The sequence below is a fragment of the Lonchura striata genome, chromosome 4 (genome assembly GCF_050655825.1).
Source record: "Lonchura striata isolate lonStrDom1 chromosome 4, ASM5065582v1, whole genome shotgun sequence".
In the NCBI taxonomy this organism is placed as follows: Eukaryota; Metazoa; Chordata; class Aves; order Passeriformes; family Estrildidae; genus Lonchura; species Lonchura striata.
In genome coordinates, this window is record NC_140706.1 from 26,062,567 (window position 1) to 26,079,305 (window position 16,739).

The window sequence follows — 16,739 nt, forward strand, 5'->3', positions numbered from 1 at the left end:
GAGAGCAGCTGTAAATTAAGTCTAGTTACAGGTACTCACATGAAGCTTGTTTTCTGCTCTCAAAGCCTCTGAAAACACAGGCAAGAAAGGTAATAGAAACATTACTTTTTGTAACACAAGACACAGATATTCTAAGGTATAAAATCTTGTCTGGCAATATCTGGTTTTCTAGGTATGTGGGCCAGATTACAATCCCTTAGAAGTCTTGCTCCTTGAGACAATCCTCAATTTTGAGTTTTGTCTTATAACTAAGTAATTTAGTCCTTCCAGAGATTCTGTAGCCTTCTTCACCGCTGTTAATATTTCTGGTACTTTCATTCTTAAAATGTAATTTTTAGATTTTCATTTGGCATAAGTTTCTAGAAATGCAAGCAGTCTTCCACAAGAGAAGAAGCCAAAGAGAAGTAGTATTGCATGAAACTTAAAAGTGATGCTTTTATAATTAAAAACAATACTACCCCAAACAAACAAACCACAAATATTCCAGTTTAGAAGAAAATTTCTCCGGCATCTTTTCCACACCTATAACCATTGTCTGGGATGTATGAATTGAATTTCCTACATGTCAAGCACAAAAAAATGCTTGAAAGGTCTTTTTCCCTTCTAAACTCCCCATCATCATAATCCTCTGGAGACATTTTGCTATATTCTCTGCCACATTGCTTCTTTTCCCCTTTTCTGTACTAATAGTCAGATGCTCTTTGAGGAAGCATTATGAAGAGAACTAGACATTCTTCTTGTCTAGCTGCTTTAGTGGCTGAGCAAACTCTAACCAGCAAATACTCCAACTCCTGTATGGAACTTCATCTCTTACCTCTTCATCCCTTCCCTACTTTGAAAAGTCAAAACTAAAATAGGTATAGGATTTCTTTCCTGAAACTCTAGAATAGATAGAAAGATAAAATGGATTAGAGATAAAATCAGGAAAATTATTTTTAAATACTTATTTTGTGTAAACCCAGACACATGAGAAGAGAGAAACTGGGCTATGAATTTCTCCAAGTAAATCCTACTGGCTTTGCCATTATGGACTGTGCCGGTCATTCCTCTTATCTTTATACATAGGGGAGAAGTAGCAACTCCACTAAACAGTTTTTCTAAATCTCTATCCTCATACTGTACAAAGAGCACCTGCTTCTCTACAGAACTGTGGCTGAACAGGACAAACAACAGCCATGTACATAATTACAATCACCTAAATCAGATGGGTGAGTATTTTTTATTTACTGGAGTAGAACACATAAATACTTTTACTAAAAAATTTAATGGCTGAAAAAAGAGATCGGATTTGACATACAGGATTGTGTGAGGAAACCCAGGACGGTAGTCAGAAATACTGTTAAGTTGTTACTGGGCTCCTTCTGTCCACTGAGAATGTTGGATTTGACAGCATCAAAGGCTGCTAGAAGTTACAGCTCCAAAGATATTGCTGAAGATCATCTGATCTCTAGTGCTGTGTAATTCTAATGTAGTGTCTGACAGCAGGACAGAATGTCCCACCTAAGGCACAATCAACTACCATGGCAATCAAGAAATTTAAAATTAAATAGTAAATATTTTAAAAATTATGAAGACAAATATAAGATAATTTTTACACCTATTGTAAAAAATCTTCAACAACACAACAGCTAGCAATAGATGGGAAATACTGGCTGAAACTTCTACACGCATATGCAAGAAGTACAACTCATTTTCTGACTCATTTTACAGAGCCTTGTATGGTAGACCATGCATGTAGATTATTATCAGACAGGAAAAAAAAGAAAAATTAAAAATAATTTTGATAGTACAAGATGCCAAAAGAGTAAACCATACACAGTGGAAAACAATGTGATAGAACACAAAAACTGGAGGGGGAAGAGGAAATCAGTTTGAACTCAATTGTCTCAAGTCTTGCCCAGTCACTCTTGATTACGGCATGCTATCAGGATATCCTGGCCATTAAAGTGTCAGATCATTAAAAATATAGTTTATGTAATTCATTTTCTAGAACAACACTCCAAATAGAAAACCCCTTCAAATAAAGTGCTTTGATTTGAAAGAATATTTTGAATTTCACAGAAACCCTTACTTAGAAAGAAGTGAGATTTAATTAATGGCATACTTCCAAACTACTAATTTATTTAACATGCCTTGTTTCACTGTCAGCTGCTCTCATCCAAGATCGGCTTCAAAGAATGTAAAGGGTTAAGTCTCATCTGTCCATAATCTAAACATAATCCATCACATTTGAAAGCAGGATAATGGCAGGAATGTAAAGGTTCAGGGCTGTAAGTTAAATTCCCAACAGTAGTTTTCAGAAATGCTCTTGGTGTCTGGATGTTTTATACAACTGCAGCCTTCAATTCAATTTTAAGCTGCACATACAATACAGCCAAGTTAGACTTTAATACATGAATTTCTGTTTGAAAACAGCTCTGTAATCAAGTTCAAACTTCTCAGAGAAACAACTGACATCCCAAGCACACATCTGGGAACCACAGTCTCCTTTCCCAATAGACCTTGTGAAGACTTAACATGCCCTTCTGTCAAACTACTTTGCACAGCACAAGCAAAGGATGTAGGTATCCCTTCTGGTATCTCAGCTTCCTTCAAAACACTGAACTTTAAGAAATGAACTTATATAACGATCAACATTCACTCATTTACAAATTTTGTGTTCCCACAAAAGAATAACCACATAAGTATAAAAAATCCCTAAACTTGTTTCTTTACTTCTTATCCTCATTATCATTAGGGTTCTAGAGCATTGCAAATCATACTTTTATTAATGATGCAAACACAGAAGCAATTCTATTCCAATATGATTAACTTGCCAAAAAAAAAAAAAAAAAGCTTACGGTATTAGTTTTAAAGGGCAGTACCTGATGCTTATTTTTTATTTCACTTTATTTCTGTGACAGGAACAAAGACATCAACTTCCCACTGAATATGGAAAGCAAAGACAGAAATGCATAACATTGGCTTGTTCTGTTAGTTCTTCTGATTCACCTGCACTCTGGAAAATGTAAACCAAGCTCCCACTAAGTCTGAACCAGTAGTATTCCCTGCTTTTCATGGGGGCCTGTAAGTTCAGGGTCACCAACACACCAGTCAGCTCCCGTGCTGTTAGAGGGTATGTGCATTCATGTAATGGCTGAGGGGCCATAACAGGTCAGCATTATTTCTCCTTCAGTTCTATCTCCTGGAGTTTTTTATTATTTAGAAGAAGTTTCTAAAGGGGATGCAGGTTCCTACGCAGCAAATTTAAGTTTACTGAGGGCAGTTTGGTTTCTCATCATTCCCTCTCCTGGCTGATGGACTCCCATTTGAGAGCCAGATACTGATGGTTTTCATGCAACTTGATGGTTTTCAAGCAACAGGGAAGGGCATGCTGGTAAATGTGCATGCACTCATGACTTTTCTGATTGGCACAGAAAGCGTGCCCTGCTCAGCCATGGGGTGAGGGAAGTGGGGCAGAGAACAGAACATTTACTGCTAAGAAAGAAACACATTTTTGTCATCAGAATGAAGGCTGCACCAGGCTAGAAACACTCTAATGCTCTGAATCCTCCGTTAAGCATGAGCTAACAAAGGCAATAAAATTATATCAATGCTTGGCTAAATATGTTAAACTGAAAAGCAGAAGGGACGCAAAGGCAGCAGTGGAAAGAAACACTAAGGCCTCGGGAGTGAAAGAATAGGAAGAGAAGGAAAGAAATTTTATTCACTAGTGTTTATTCGAGATTTCCTTAAACACTGATCTGTAAGTTAAGGAAGCACACATTTCCACAGTAATGATGAGAGTGAACTTACTCTGAATAAAAAATTCATTTCCCTGGTATGCTAACTACATGAAGAGAAAGAAAAACTCAAAACTAAATTTGAAGTTTTAAGAAGTAGAATTTAAAACCTAAAACTAAGGCAAGAATGTAGCAGCAAAGGAATACATATAAGTGCGGGCTGCAGAGACTTCACTCCAACAATTGTCACTGCAAACATATCACCTGTGATGATGTTTTATTTCCTTTCAATATATTAAAAGATAGGTATGCACCACACACAAAAAAATGCATCCTGTAACAAGGTCAAAGTGACCACAGGCATGCCTTTGTTAACTAGCAAAAAGAAACTTAAATACCTTATCTCATCTTTCCTAATCCACAGTTCTCTGGAAAAACAAAACTTCACATCCTCAGTTTGCAGACTTAAGGATATAAAAAACTCTATTGGTCCACCGTATTTGAAGAAAAAACAATGTCAAAATACTCAACAAATTTATGCTTAATCTTATTTCCAAATAAGATTGTGTCAAAAGCCAGCAGCTTTTGCAAAGAGGTCTCTTGCAGAGCACAACCCAAGGTAGTTTGTTTAACCTTCTTTCACTTCGCTGCCTGCTTATTCTTTCCTTGTAAGAAGAGGGCAATTCCAGCTCCCAGTTCAAAGAGGAAAAAACTTTTCCTCATTATCCTCATTATGCTCATTATCCTCAATTATCCTCATTAGTGTCAAATTGATACCTTTCCTGAGTACATTCAAGAAAGTAATGAATGCTGGCAGTTTTGCTCTAAAAGATTATTTCGGAAAAGGACTCTGGAACATCAGTTATAAAGCAACCATAAACTTCAAATCATTAAAAAACAAACAAACAAAAAACCCACCCCAAAACCAATATATTAGCCCAGACTGGGTCCACTTCGAGAGCACCTTCACATCTTTGTAATAACTGTTTAGTGAAGTGCTCAGAAATATTTTAATAGTATTTCTGATACCAAAGTTTGTTTTGAAAATTGAAGTGTTAGGTATATATACACAAGGATTAAAATAAGCAAAGAAGAGAATAAATAAACAAATACAATCCAGCACTGGAATATACTCAAGCACACATAAATCAGGGATATAAAATGTCTCATGCATTAAATATCAATTTCACAAAAGAACAACTGTTCCATGCTCCGATTCTGTCAGTTTTGCCTGGTAATCCTCCATATGAACATATGAGCTGAATAAGAAAATATACTAGACTAACTCAATCTGTCACATTTAACACAAACATGTCATAGGCAGAAAAACAAAAAAAGTGAAACGAACATTTTCAAAAGAATATTCTTACAGTAATTTTGCTGAGGAATAAAAAAACAAAACTTTTTTCTTTTCACATCCAGGTAACTACCTAAATTTAACAGTAAAGAAAAAATCTGCTCACTTCCCTGAATGAAATTTTCTGCCCTGTATTCAGAAGACCAGCTCTTCTAAAAATTCAACTCCAATGAGTTTCAGCTCCCAGTAGATATTACCAAAGAGTTATTAGCACATAGGAGAGACTGAGTATTTTTCAACTACAGCAAAAATTTCCTTGTGAAGGCATAAACACATCTTATAATGCTGTTGTACGTTCTGTTTTTAAATTAGGTGTAGTTAGCTGTCTGTGGTTTTCCTGTTTATCGAATGTACTCTTCTGAGTCAAGTCCTTCATTCATCAAATTCTACAGAAAAACAGCAGTGTCAGCTGCTTAATCTATTGACAGACTTGGATATCTCCTTTCTTGGAAAAAAAAGTTTTATGAATATGAAAATTAACAAATAAATGGAAAATTTAGGATTGTTCATTAGGATACATCCAAATTTACTTTGCATGTGTGGGTTAGTGTGGATATTGTTTTTTGAGATTTCTCAGTGCTTTTTAAGTCTTTAACAGCAAAAGGTAGTGGTGGGTTCACATGAGACCCTAGTTAGCAAATTTTTTTTAAGAATAAGCATGAGACACTTGTATTTCTAATCAGACTTTCTGACTAAATTTATCTATGCCTACTGCAAATAAAAGTCAACTAAATTAGGAAGAATCCCAAGTTGTGCAATTACTTAGGGAAGCAGATTACAGCCTTCAGGGCTTTAAATCCTCAGACAAAGCACAAGGGCATAGCACAAACCTGCAAAAAAATCCCACCCAGAATGCACGTATGTAGCCAGCACTCAAACTGGACTTCGATATGAAGACAATGCTCAGCGCCATACAGAGCTATTTGTAACCACCATAAACACACCAAGGTTTCAGAGTTAACAGCTTCTTTGTCAGTTTCATGGGAGGAGACTAGTCACATCTGAAATAAAAATAGGTTCTCATATGCTTGCCCATGGAACTCCAAAATAAATGGCTAAATTGGTCATTTAAAAGATTCGAGCTGCGTGTATTGGTATCACAAGGGGAAAAAAACCCACCTTTTTTTCTCCTACCTCCCTCAACTTTCATTTTAAGTTTATATCTGATTCTAATTTACTTTAGAAAGTAGTTTGCTCTCTCCACAGTAGAAACCTTTATGTGGTTTCAATACATTCTTTTAAGCTCCTCAAATGCATTGCAAAGAACTGTAACTGAGAGGCTGAGGCTGATATGAATAGGAAGTTCTGGCTGCGCAGCCACCAGAGAAGGTGAGGCTTTCAGCATGACCTGCATGAACAACACCTGGCTGAGTGGGTATGGAGATCCCCCCTGCACCCACCTGCAGTTTCACAACATACCCAGATCTAGAGACACAGACTCTTGTAATGATTCACAGAAGTGGGACAGGATGGGCACACTGAACAATGACAACTCCAAAAATACTGCTCCAAAATCTGTTGCTAACTGAAAAGGAGTCAAGGGCATGTGGAAAATGTTACACCAGGCATTCTTGGCTCCCATATCATGATGATAGATTACAGATGTCATAGCTTGACACAAGCATTGTGGTGTCTTCTTGCTGGACAGACCCCTTGAGCACCCCCTGTCCTAGTGCCTGGCTGCTGGGTGGACCTCTTGGACACTTTGCTCCCCTCAGTTCACAATTTAAATAACATCTGCTTTCGCTCTTACAAGGTATCATCTGTTACATGGTTTATACAATACTGCAACAGCATTTCCTACACCTTTTTGTGGTAAAAATTAGATAATAGGTTTTGTGTTTCTGTAGGAAGACATGGAAAATACCCACAGTCTATCAGCAAGAAGGTCTACAAGCTGATGGACAGGGATAAAAACATGTTTATACATCAATCTATATTTTAAAGAGAGCAGCACATAAGTAGGTGAGACAACTGTGTCATAGCTACATTCAGATCTGCAGTCATTCAAATACTACCATGTTTTGAGGCTTAAAAAGGAAATAAGTACCTAACTGCATGTGCTGACACCAACCATGGCTGACCAATAATGACAGCAGTACTTGTATGATATTTAGAAGACTACACAGTTCATGACAACTATTAAAATGAGACAGGAAAAATTATAAGAAACTAGTAAATTTCTACTTTAAAAATTCTCCAATATTCATCCCTCTTTAGGAAGAGAGGGTGAAATACCCTAGTAGAGGACATCACAAAACAAATCTGTAGGGATCCTTACAACCGCTACATGATTTAAAAAAATTTAGGTCACTTAAGTTTCCAATGAGAATTAGTACAGACAGGTAGTGAATGCTTCCATCTCCTAAACTGCAATATATAAATATCTTTGCAGCATTGTTCTTAAAATGGATCAATACTTTCTTCATTCCTGCTCAGGTATACTATTAACAGAACTGATATTAAACATTGCCCAGTTATTCCCACTTAACCCTGGAAATCTCAGACTCTCTGATCAAGGTTTTGAAGCACAAAATTCCTCAGTATATTGAGGTTACACAGGCAAATCCTATGTCTATTCTAATAAAACATTACATCACTAATCACTCTCCAGTAACAAAACACAGCTGAGATGAACAACTGACCAGCTTCTGGGGGGGAAGAGAAGCAGAGGTGCAGTTTGGGCACAGTGGCTCAGTCGGGGGTTAGGGCCTCAAAGCAGGGAGCACTCCAGCCCTGACACCTGGAAGGAGACCAAATTCAAACCACGAAACCATAACAAGCTCTGGCCTCTGCCAAGCTACACTCTTGGCCAGTGACCTGGAAACACGAGTTTCACGTCCAGAGCTCATTGCTCATCTTTTTCTTTCAGGATGTGGTATTTAAGTTTGTGAGGTCACGTATAAACACCACCAAAAAACACCAAGATGTTTTAATCATGTAGGGATAGCACAGCTGCACCTCATGGTACAGCTCTTTCAGTCCCAAATAGCTAAATCTGTCCAATATTCACATTTGCATTCTGGCAGTCAGTCTTACTCAGTAACCTCAGTCTTAAAACTTCAAACAATTCTCAAAGACTTAACATCATTTATCTCAGCACCATTAGGTAGATGGTCTCAGCAGAAGTAAGCAAGCAGAAAAGAGATACAAAAGCTTGAGAAAAAGCTAGAAATGTGCAAGCTTACATGTTAAAAAAAACCAGTACCTAAGAGAACAGAGTACTTCCTCACTTCAGGTTTTCAGAATATGAAGTGCAGTGCATACTATTTGTTTATTTTAAAGACTTCCATTTACAGCAAGACACCAGTTTAGCACACCAAGACTGACTTAGTGATGCTAAACTTTAGCTTCAACATACTTTAAAAAGTTTTTGTGCTCAATGGTAGCATAATTCATATCCTTTACCACATTTTAGATAGTGAAATGCTACAGGTTTACTTCAAATAATATAGAACCAATGCCGAGGACCTCCCAGGCTCTGTCCTGTCATCCTCTCCCCTGTTTGATTAAACACATTATGTTCTTGTTTTTCCTTGTCTTCTCCAAGATGAGCACTCCAGTTTTCCAGTTACAGTAATGTCTTTAGGGAAAAAGTAGCCATAAAAGATAGCCATGAACTATAAATTAAAAATAAATACATAGGTAAAAATTATTCAAATAAACCTTTGGACAATACTACAGTGATAGATACTAGGAAAACTTTTAACAGTGAAATCACTTTCCTTTTGGCCACCTTTTGCCACATTTGGGAAACTTGGGGTTTGCCCATAATTTTCCTAAGGTAGTTCTTTTAGAATTAGTGATACAATTTTTTTTTCCTATGGAAGAAAAATTCTAACTTGAAGTAGTCTTTAAGGGTTTTTTAAATGATTATTTAAGCAGAAAAAAAGTAAATACAAAAAGACTGCAAAATCTTTCCATTCATGCACAGAGGTTTTGGGTTCCTCTTTCCTTTTCTCCTACCCAGTTACTTTCTGAAGAGAGAGATTAAAAGATGAAAATACCTCTACGAACAGAACAATGTTTGATTCCACTTTAATATCCCCAGCTTAGTCTATCATGGGTTTACGGACACAGAGTTTAAACAGCTACCAAAAAAACTTTGAACTTCCCAGCCAAACCCCAGTACACCTGGGTTAGCTTCTTTCTTTCTTCACTTTGCTATCATAAAAACAAAGTGCCAGTTGCCAGCACTTTTTTCAGGACAAGACCTCATTTGTAAGTGGAAGAACAGTAAAACTCTGAAGATATTTGGCCCAGCTGCTATGTCCTGCTGATAGCCAGAACAAAGCAAGATATTGGAGAGTAAATGGAGACAGGTTTCCACTGAGATGCCAAACACAATTTTCTAAGCCCAACATGGGCTGCATTAAGAGCTGCTGAGTTGTTCCTGACCCCTGACCCTGGCACCTCACAAACGTCACTGTTCCTAACCTGAAGATCTTCAGTTCTAGTTCAGAAGCGTGAACAAAGGCAGCAAACAGGGATGATGAATAAAAGAAGCACAAGGAGGAAAATGAACAAACCCCAGAGCTACTTACACCGCTTAAATAGCACTGTGAATGTAACAATTCTTTCAAATATCCATTCATTAGTTAGCATTGATTTGCAAGGGCTTAAGGCATTCATAGATCTTTCCAGATCACTATTCTTGTCTGCATCAGTTGTCTGTAAAGAAAACTTCAAAAATATAGTTGCAAATATCCCCCAAATCTTATGCCAGCTGTGCCTGCTGAGCAAAAGCACAGGAGTTGTTCATACCTCCCATGCTGTGCTTTCCTAATATCTCTTTATAAAACTAATTCCTTCTAGAACTTAAACCAATTCCTGAGCAAGAAACCTATAAATATTAATGTTTAAAATTAAAAATTTCATTTTTGAAGATTGAAATGGTTGTTTTTTAAACTCTTAGCAGTGTGTTTCTGAGGCTACATAGACAAGACTTACATGAAAAGAGTACCCTTACTTTCCTTTGGATTTTCAAATTCTTGATTCTTAGGAGAAGAATGAGAAAAGGCAAAGAACAGAGAAAATGTTTCATATGCCTACTGTTTCCTACTATTACTTTGAAAGCATTTAAAAAATATATACATATATATTCATTAGTAGAATTTGTTCTGAACTGAGTAAAATCTGTCCTACACATCATGTTTTTGTTGTTTTTTCTAACTACACCTACTTGGGATATCAAATTTAAATTCTGATGAAAATTAATTAAAGAATCATAAACCATGTAATTCTGTAACTGTATTGAAACACTTTCAACATCTAGCTTTTTGACCATCACTGTATTTTAAGTACTTCTAGATCAGTCAATAAGAGACTCCTGGTTTTGTCTAATGAGAGTTATCAAAGCAAACTCAGTGATAAAAAGTTTATTTCTTTCTGTACCTTAATCTTCCAATAATTAGTATTCTAATATTAAAAGCAGTTAAAACAAAGCAATTCTATGCCTCAACATTTTCTTCTGTTATTGCAGCTTGGTAGTCTATTACACACATCATGTTTCACTTAACTCCCCTGAAATCTCTCATAAAAAGTAGTTTCCACCAGACCTACTAATACAAACCTTTGCTTGTGACGTTCACACAACTGGGAGTGTTAAGAGTTCAAAAACTTAATTCTTATTTACAGTAGCATGGCCCAGTTTCTTCTAGGTTCTGAGTGTCCTTTCTGATTTAGAACGGACTTTTCCTCTTTAAATAGACCCTTTGCTTTGCACTATACGTAACAGAATTTAACAGCTCCCTTTGATTAGGACCATTACTCTTTGTATAGCAATGAGGAAGAACATTTACTTCTATAGAGCGGAAAACTAGCTACATGTACACAGGATATAATCTAACAAACAAAACTTGGCAAACTTTCCAAATAAATAAATGTCATTGTGTCAGTTATCTCCTAAATACTATTAAACCCCCAATGTCTAAACCTTTCCCCTTCAAATACAAAAGCACCAGAGCTAGAGTGTAAAAACAAAACAGTCAGCAGAAATGGGGTATTTGATATGGCTTGTTGCAATTGGTTTATCTGGAGCTTTCCTGAAGTCCATGCAGAGCATGCAGTTTATTCCAGCAACAGTAGCTGACAGAGTGATTTGCATTTGGTGCACTTTCTCCTTTCAACAGCTTTCTCTTCAGCAATTTGAATCATTACAGAATCTAGTTATAGGTTTAGCAGAAAGTCTATCACTTTCATAGAAAGAATTCCCAAAGGGAAGCTAATTCTATCATATCTATGTCTGATGAAGATAAATAATGTATATTCCAACATATAATGTACTTCCTACAACACATTTTATTAAAAAAATAATACTAAGAACTTTACACAAAACAATCCGCAAAATCATTTTTGTTTTAAATAACAGTTCCATGTTTTCCATCTTTACACACAGAGAAGTCCAAAGTAAGGCCCAAAACATCATATAACCTTAGCTAAATACAACTGGTAAAAATCTGGATACATACATTTCCCTTATGAGCATCCACACCCTAATGCCCAATTTACATGGAAGGTGTTACAGTACAGACTGCTGACATCAAATAGGTAAGGCAGGCAAAAAGTATACAAACAGGTATGAATGCTTAGCAATAATGAAAGCTAGACCAACCCCAAAATACCCTACCACACCCCTCCCCCCCACCCCAATCTTCAGTCATACAAAAGAAAAACGAGCAAATATAAAAAGGCTTCTATGCAAAAGACAGGAGGGCAAGACTCAATGATCCAGCTGAGCTGAGACATCCATACATGCCCACCAAGAGAGGCAGGCCACCTCTCATTGCTAGGCAGCTGGTCCTGAGCATTCTGTTACAGGAGCCTCAACATCCCTTGAGATCATTCACTTATGTACGCTGGGTATTCTTCAGCTTCAGGGTGGTACTTGGCTTTGACTAGTTTGGATGGTACACTTACAGCCTTGTTATACTCTTCAAGCCTACATCCACTGGTAGACCTTGTGGTTCAAAACGTACCCAGAAACAAAGAAAGAAGGAAGGGGGGAAAAAGACCCCCACTCAATCTTCTCTTTACATAGCAAATTTACTATACACAATGTTGCTAGCACCTCTGTTAATGAATATGCCAACACACCACATATCTGGAAATGCAATGACTCATTATGTGCCTCAAGATGTACTGCACAAGAGATCATCATCAAAGGTCACAGCAGTTCATAAACAGAGCTAAACATGGAGGTCACACTCCACAGTACATTAATACATTGATATATTCATACTGTTTTGGGTGATTAATGACTGACAGAAACTTGCTTTTCCCATGACAACTTAAAGACAGTGAAAAGGTCATCATATGTCACTTCTACAGGGAAAAAATTTGCTGCTCAAGTAGTACAGGGACCTGTAACTACATGTACTAACACAAATTACATGTAGACGCTTTTTCAAAAAAGTAGAATTTAGTAGCTTTTCCAAAACTCAGTACATTTGGATTCATATTTCATTTTAAAAATTCACTTTTCTTTATGTCAAAACAGTTTTGGAAGATATAATCAAAAAGAAAAATTGTTACATTCTCTAGAAAGTGTCTATCATGTTTCAGCATACAAGGCAACACTACTAACTGATGTGATCTTTTGAAGTCAAGGTTACAATAAAGAAAAAGTTTCTTACAATAAAAGGCTGAGCTTTTAAATACATTTAATAAAAAATATTATTGTTTGGGATGCTTAACACTAGAGAACGGAAGTTAACACCCAACTTAATATTGTACTTTATTTAATAATGTTCTAGAAGGCACCAAAAATACTATCTCATGAAAATATTATTTCTCTACATTGTGAAATAATACTAATTTTTCCACTGGAATACAAAAGCTGCATGAAAATTCTCTAGAGCACTGTCATGTCGCTAATAACTGAGCCCAAAAGACAGTCTGGAGGAGAAGCAATCATGTTAACGTCTCAGACCAATTCTTTCATGAAGTTTCATTTTTCTTTGCCCTTTAACAATTAATGGGAAAAAAAGTTGAAATTTATCATACAATAATGACTTTCAAGATTTTAAAAACTGGTGTTTTTATTACTTTTAAAAAGTATAATCCACTAGCAAATTGCCACAGAAGCAGCATATATGTGGTTTTATTCAAAAGCCACACACCTCCATGTATACTCTATCTCACCCATCTTCTCCTAAAGAATAAGACCATCAAGAAAACATTTTTTCCCCCAGAATTCTTCCTATGGTCCTCCTTTATATACATTCCTATCATGGCACTGTAACATGACTTTTCTTATTTAAATTATAGCTTCACTGCTGTCCTCAAACAGAAAGTCACAGGATAAAAATGAATCCACTACATCTACTTTGTTAAATATTGTATTAGCAAACTAGAATCTCTCTTGGGAACCAAGAGTTCATTTTTGGTTGCTAAAGGAGGAAGTAATCTTCAGTCAAACTAATCCTATGGGATGATAAGTGAATTCGAAAAAGCAAACTCCAAGTGTTTTTTTTTTCATTCACAGGAAGAATGATTCAAAAATATCTGCCAAGCAACTCTCCAGTTTTCATGTGCTCATCAGCACCTGGCAGCCATAGCTCCAAAAATTCACCTGCTTTTAAAGCTGCTCCATTTCTTTCTGATTTTATAACAGTTTTCAAACCAACTGCTGTACAGGCAGAAACAGCTCACTTTCTTGGCAGAACTTTGTCCCCAGGCTCACAAGTCTCAGTAACTTTGAAAATCACTGTCACAAACCTTTATCGAAAAGAAGCCAAGGGCAATGACCTCAATGTAGCTTTGGCAGGGACATCGTCGAAGTGCAGCCCTGTTCTCTTAACCAACATAAGCTCTTGAGATATATGCAGGACTTTTGAATCGAGCTGAGCAAGGTGGTATGAAAAATCTCACAAAGCACCTCCAAAACTGATTCATCAGGAAGAAGATGGGGACGAATTCAAAGACAGAAAGCACCCACATGACAGGTGTACCCTTCTGTTTAATCCCTTCTGTTTACCAGACAGATACAGCACAACTGCAGCACAGCAACAGAAAGCTGTGTGATAAGATTTTAGAAAGACAATACATCCTATTAAAAAAAAAAAAAACAGAAATAGTAATTTATTTCCAAACAGGATATGACTACAGGATATACTAATACAGTATATATTGGAAATGCAAAAAAGTTTTTAATAAAGCAGTTATGGATTGTACTTGTGTTTACTGAAAAGCCACTGCTCCTGTCCAGACTGTAAGCCCCAGAAATGCATGCCTAGTTTTCATTAAAACTTATGTCATATCTTACAGAAAGGTATTTATTACTTAATGCTTTTCACTGTAAGCAGTACTACACATTTGGTTTTTGAACCCACATACTGCATTACTAAAAGAATTCTCTCTCCTGGCATCCAGACCTCCTTAACCTTAAATGAAGGTTTTTGTGGACAAAATATAAGACCTTTCTTACACCATGCAACATAAACAACAATCAAAATTAGTATTTTTCTTACAATTTAGGAACTCAGAAGAACCACTAGACAGACCACATACTGAAACTGCAATGGGCTTAACAACAGAACCCAAGAGCACTGAGATACATCATCACAACTAAGGAGCCAAGCAACCTTGAGGACAAGCAAGTATAAAGCCCCCATTACATTCACAACTTCAGTAAGCAAACAGTTCTTAATCAGGAACATCCTCACTTCACTGCTGGATTAAAAGAACATTCCTGATTCCATTTAAAAAGAAGTAATGCCTAAAATTGTTGGCACAGAGACAGCATTCTGAAACTAGGCCGTATGAATGTCACTTCATTGTTGTTACTGAAAGAAAAAAGATCAACTACAATAAAACCTTAGCCAGCGCTGCAACGTTATGCCAGCTAAGCAAGCCCTTAACTAGACCCATGGAGCTTTGCTGCCTTTCTGTTACACACTTAAACACCCTCTGCAGATGCTTACTTTTATGTACATGGAAATGCATGCAAGCACAGCCACTCCTTTTCTGACATCCTTCAGCATGTAAAAAATTTAAGTTATGATAAAAATCATAAAAAGTAGCATTTGCATCTAAAAATTTTATGAAAACATACCAAAAACTTTTCTGAAGTAATTTCTTAGCAAATGGATATTTATTGAATTTCCAAGCTCATCCTCAACATAAATATTGTGCAATTCCTTGCTCTGCACATACTGCATCACTAGAATAGAGAATGTTTTAGGAACAAAGCAAATGGCTTGCCCACCTCAGCAAAACTCACTAAGGTATGCACGTGAATCACAATCCTTGGAGCCAGCACAGGCTGCACAGAGGGCTCTGCTCTGGCCAGTCTACACAGCACCATCAGAATGCGACTCTCGCACGCTCACGGAGTAGACGTGCAGCTATGCTGGAACCACAACCATTCACAACCAATCACAAATGGAGTGACAATCCTGGAAAAAGTGTAATAAACCCCAGCTATCTCACCAGCGCACACAGAAAATTGGTTTGTTGGTAGATGATCCAAGTGACACTTCCTGATGGAGGAGTCAGGAAGATCTTATTCCGTTGTGCTTACATAACAGAGGGCATAAAGGAGAAAACATAGCATCATATATAACCTCTTCTCAGACAACCTTTTTATTATTATTACTCTCTATCTTGCTATTATTATTACTCGTATTGTCACAGCCAACAATTATCTAGTCTGAAAGCTGAGATTTATCTCCTTATCTATACAATTATATATATAGTTGAAGACTAAATTTATTTTAACTGATTGTATCCTACAATTTACTTTAGTTTGGAAACAATACACATGAATCAACATTAAGGATTTTGAATATTTTTCATAAGGAATTTTCAACTTCCACTATAAAACACTGCAAAAATCCTTCTGGTTATCTCTATTGCAGCAAGCATTTTAATAACTACCAAGTACAACTACAAAGTATAATTTGAAACAGATACTGTTAATCGGCAAGACACAAATTAAACAAACTAAAAAGCAAAACCCATAAGGAAAACCTGTTCTGAAACATGCATTGCTTTAACTTCTAAGACAATAGTCTAGAAGTTATCAGCCTAAAATGGAATTACAGCAGTCATTACAAAAGGCAAATCAGGTCTGAATGAGCTATTAGGACAAACTAAGTATCTGCAAACTCTCCTAGCACTGATTAATACACTCTATAATAAATAACTTGTTACTAATTCCTTCAAAAAAGACAGGAAAATATATACCACTGTATTGGGGTAAAAATCCTAATGGAGCTATTTTGATGAAATGTATGGAGAGTAGAAACTGTGCATCCCAGTACATCTCAAGCAGCAATTAATGCAACACAAAACTGAGATATCACTTACTTCCACATCTTAACTTTTTTTCATTTTCACATATACAAGAAACTTAAGACGTAGGAAATACTCAGCTGACGTTAAATTACGTCATCTTTATCACCTCCTGGCATGCTGTCATGAAGTTGCTGTGCTTACGTTAGCAAAGCCTTCTACACAGTGCGAGGCAGCTCCAGCCCAAGACCCTGCATTGAAGCATGTGGGAAGGGGTGATGTGAGGACAGACGGGTTGTCTGAACCAAAAGCAGTATCCTTGCTTCGCTGGCTCAATTCAGACAAGGAATCCTCCTAGAAACTCTCGTTTCAGGCCATTTAGAAGACAAAAGTGGGTGTTTTTTGTAGGCATAATAATAGGTTTC

General features: G+C 36.7%; 1 protein-coding gene across 11 annotated transcripts in view; it reads right to left on the reverse strand.

Moving 5' to 3' along the window:
* Positions 1–16,739, reverse strand: part of FRYL (FRY like transcription coactivator) — a 148,606-nt gene that overhangs the window by 102,002 nt on the left and 29,865 nt on the right. The gene's annotated exons all lie outside the window — the stretch shown is intronic.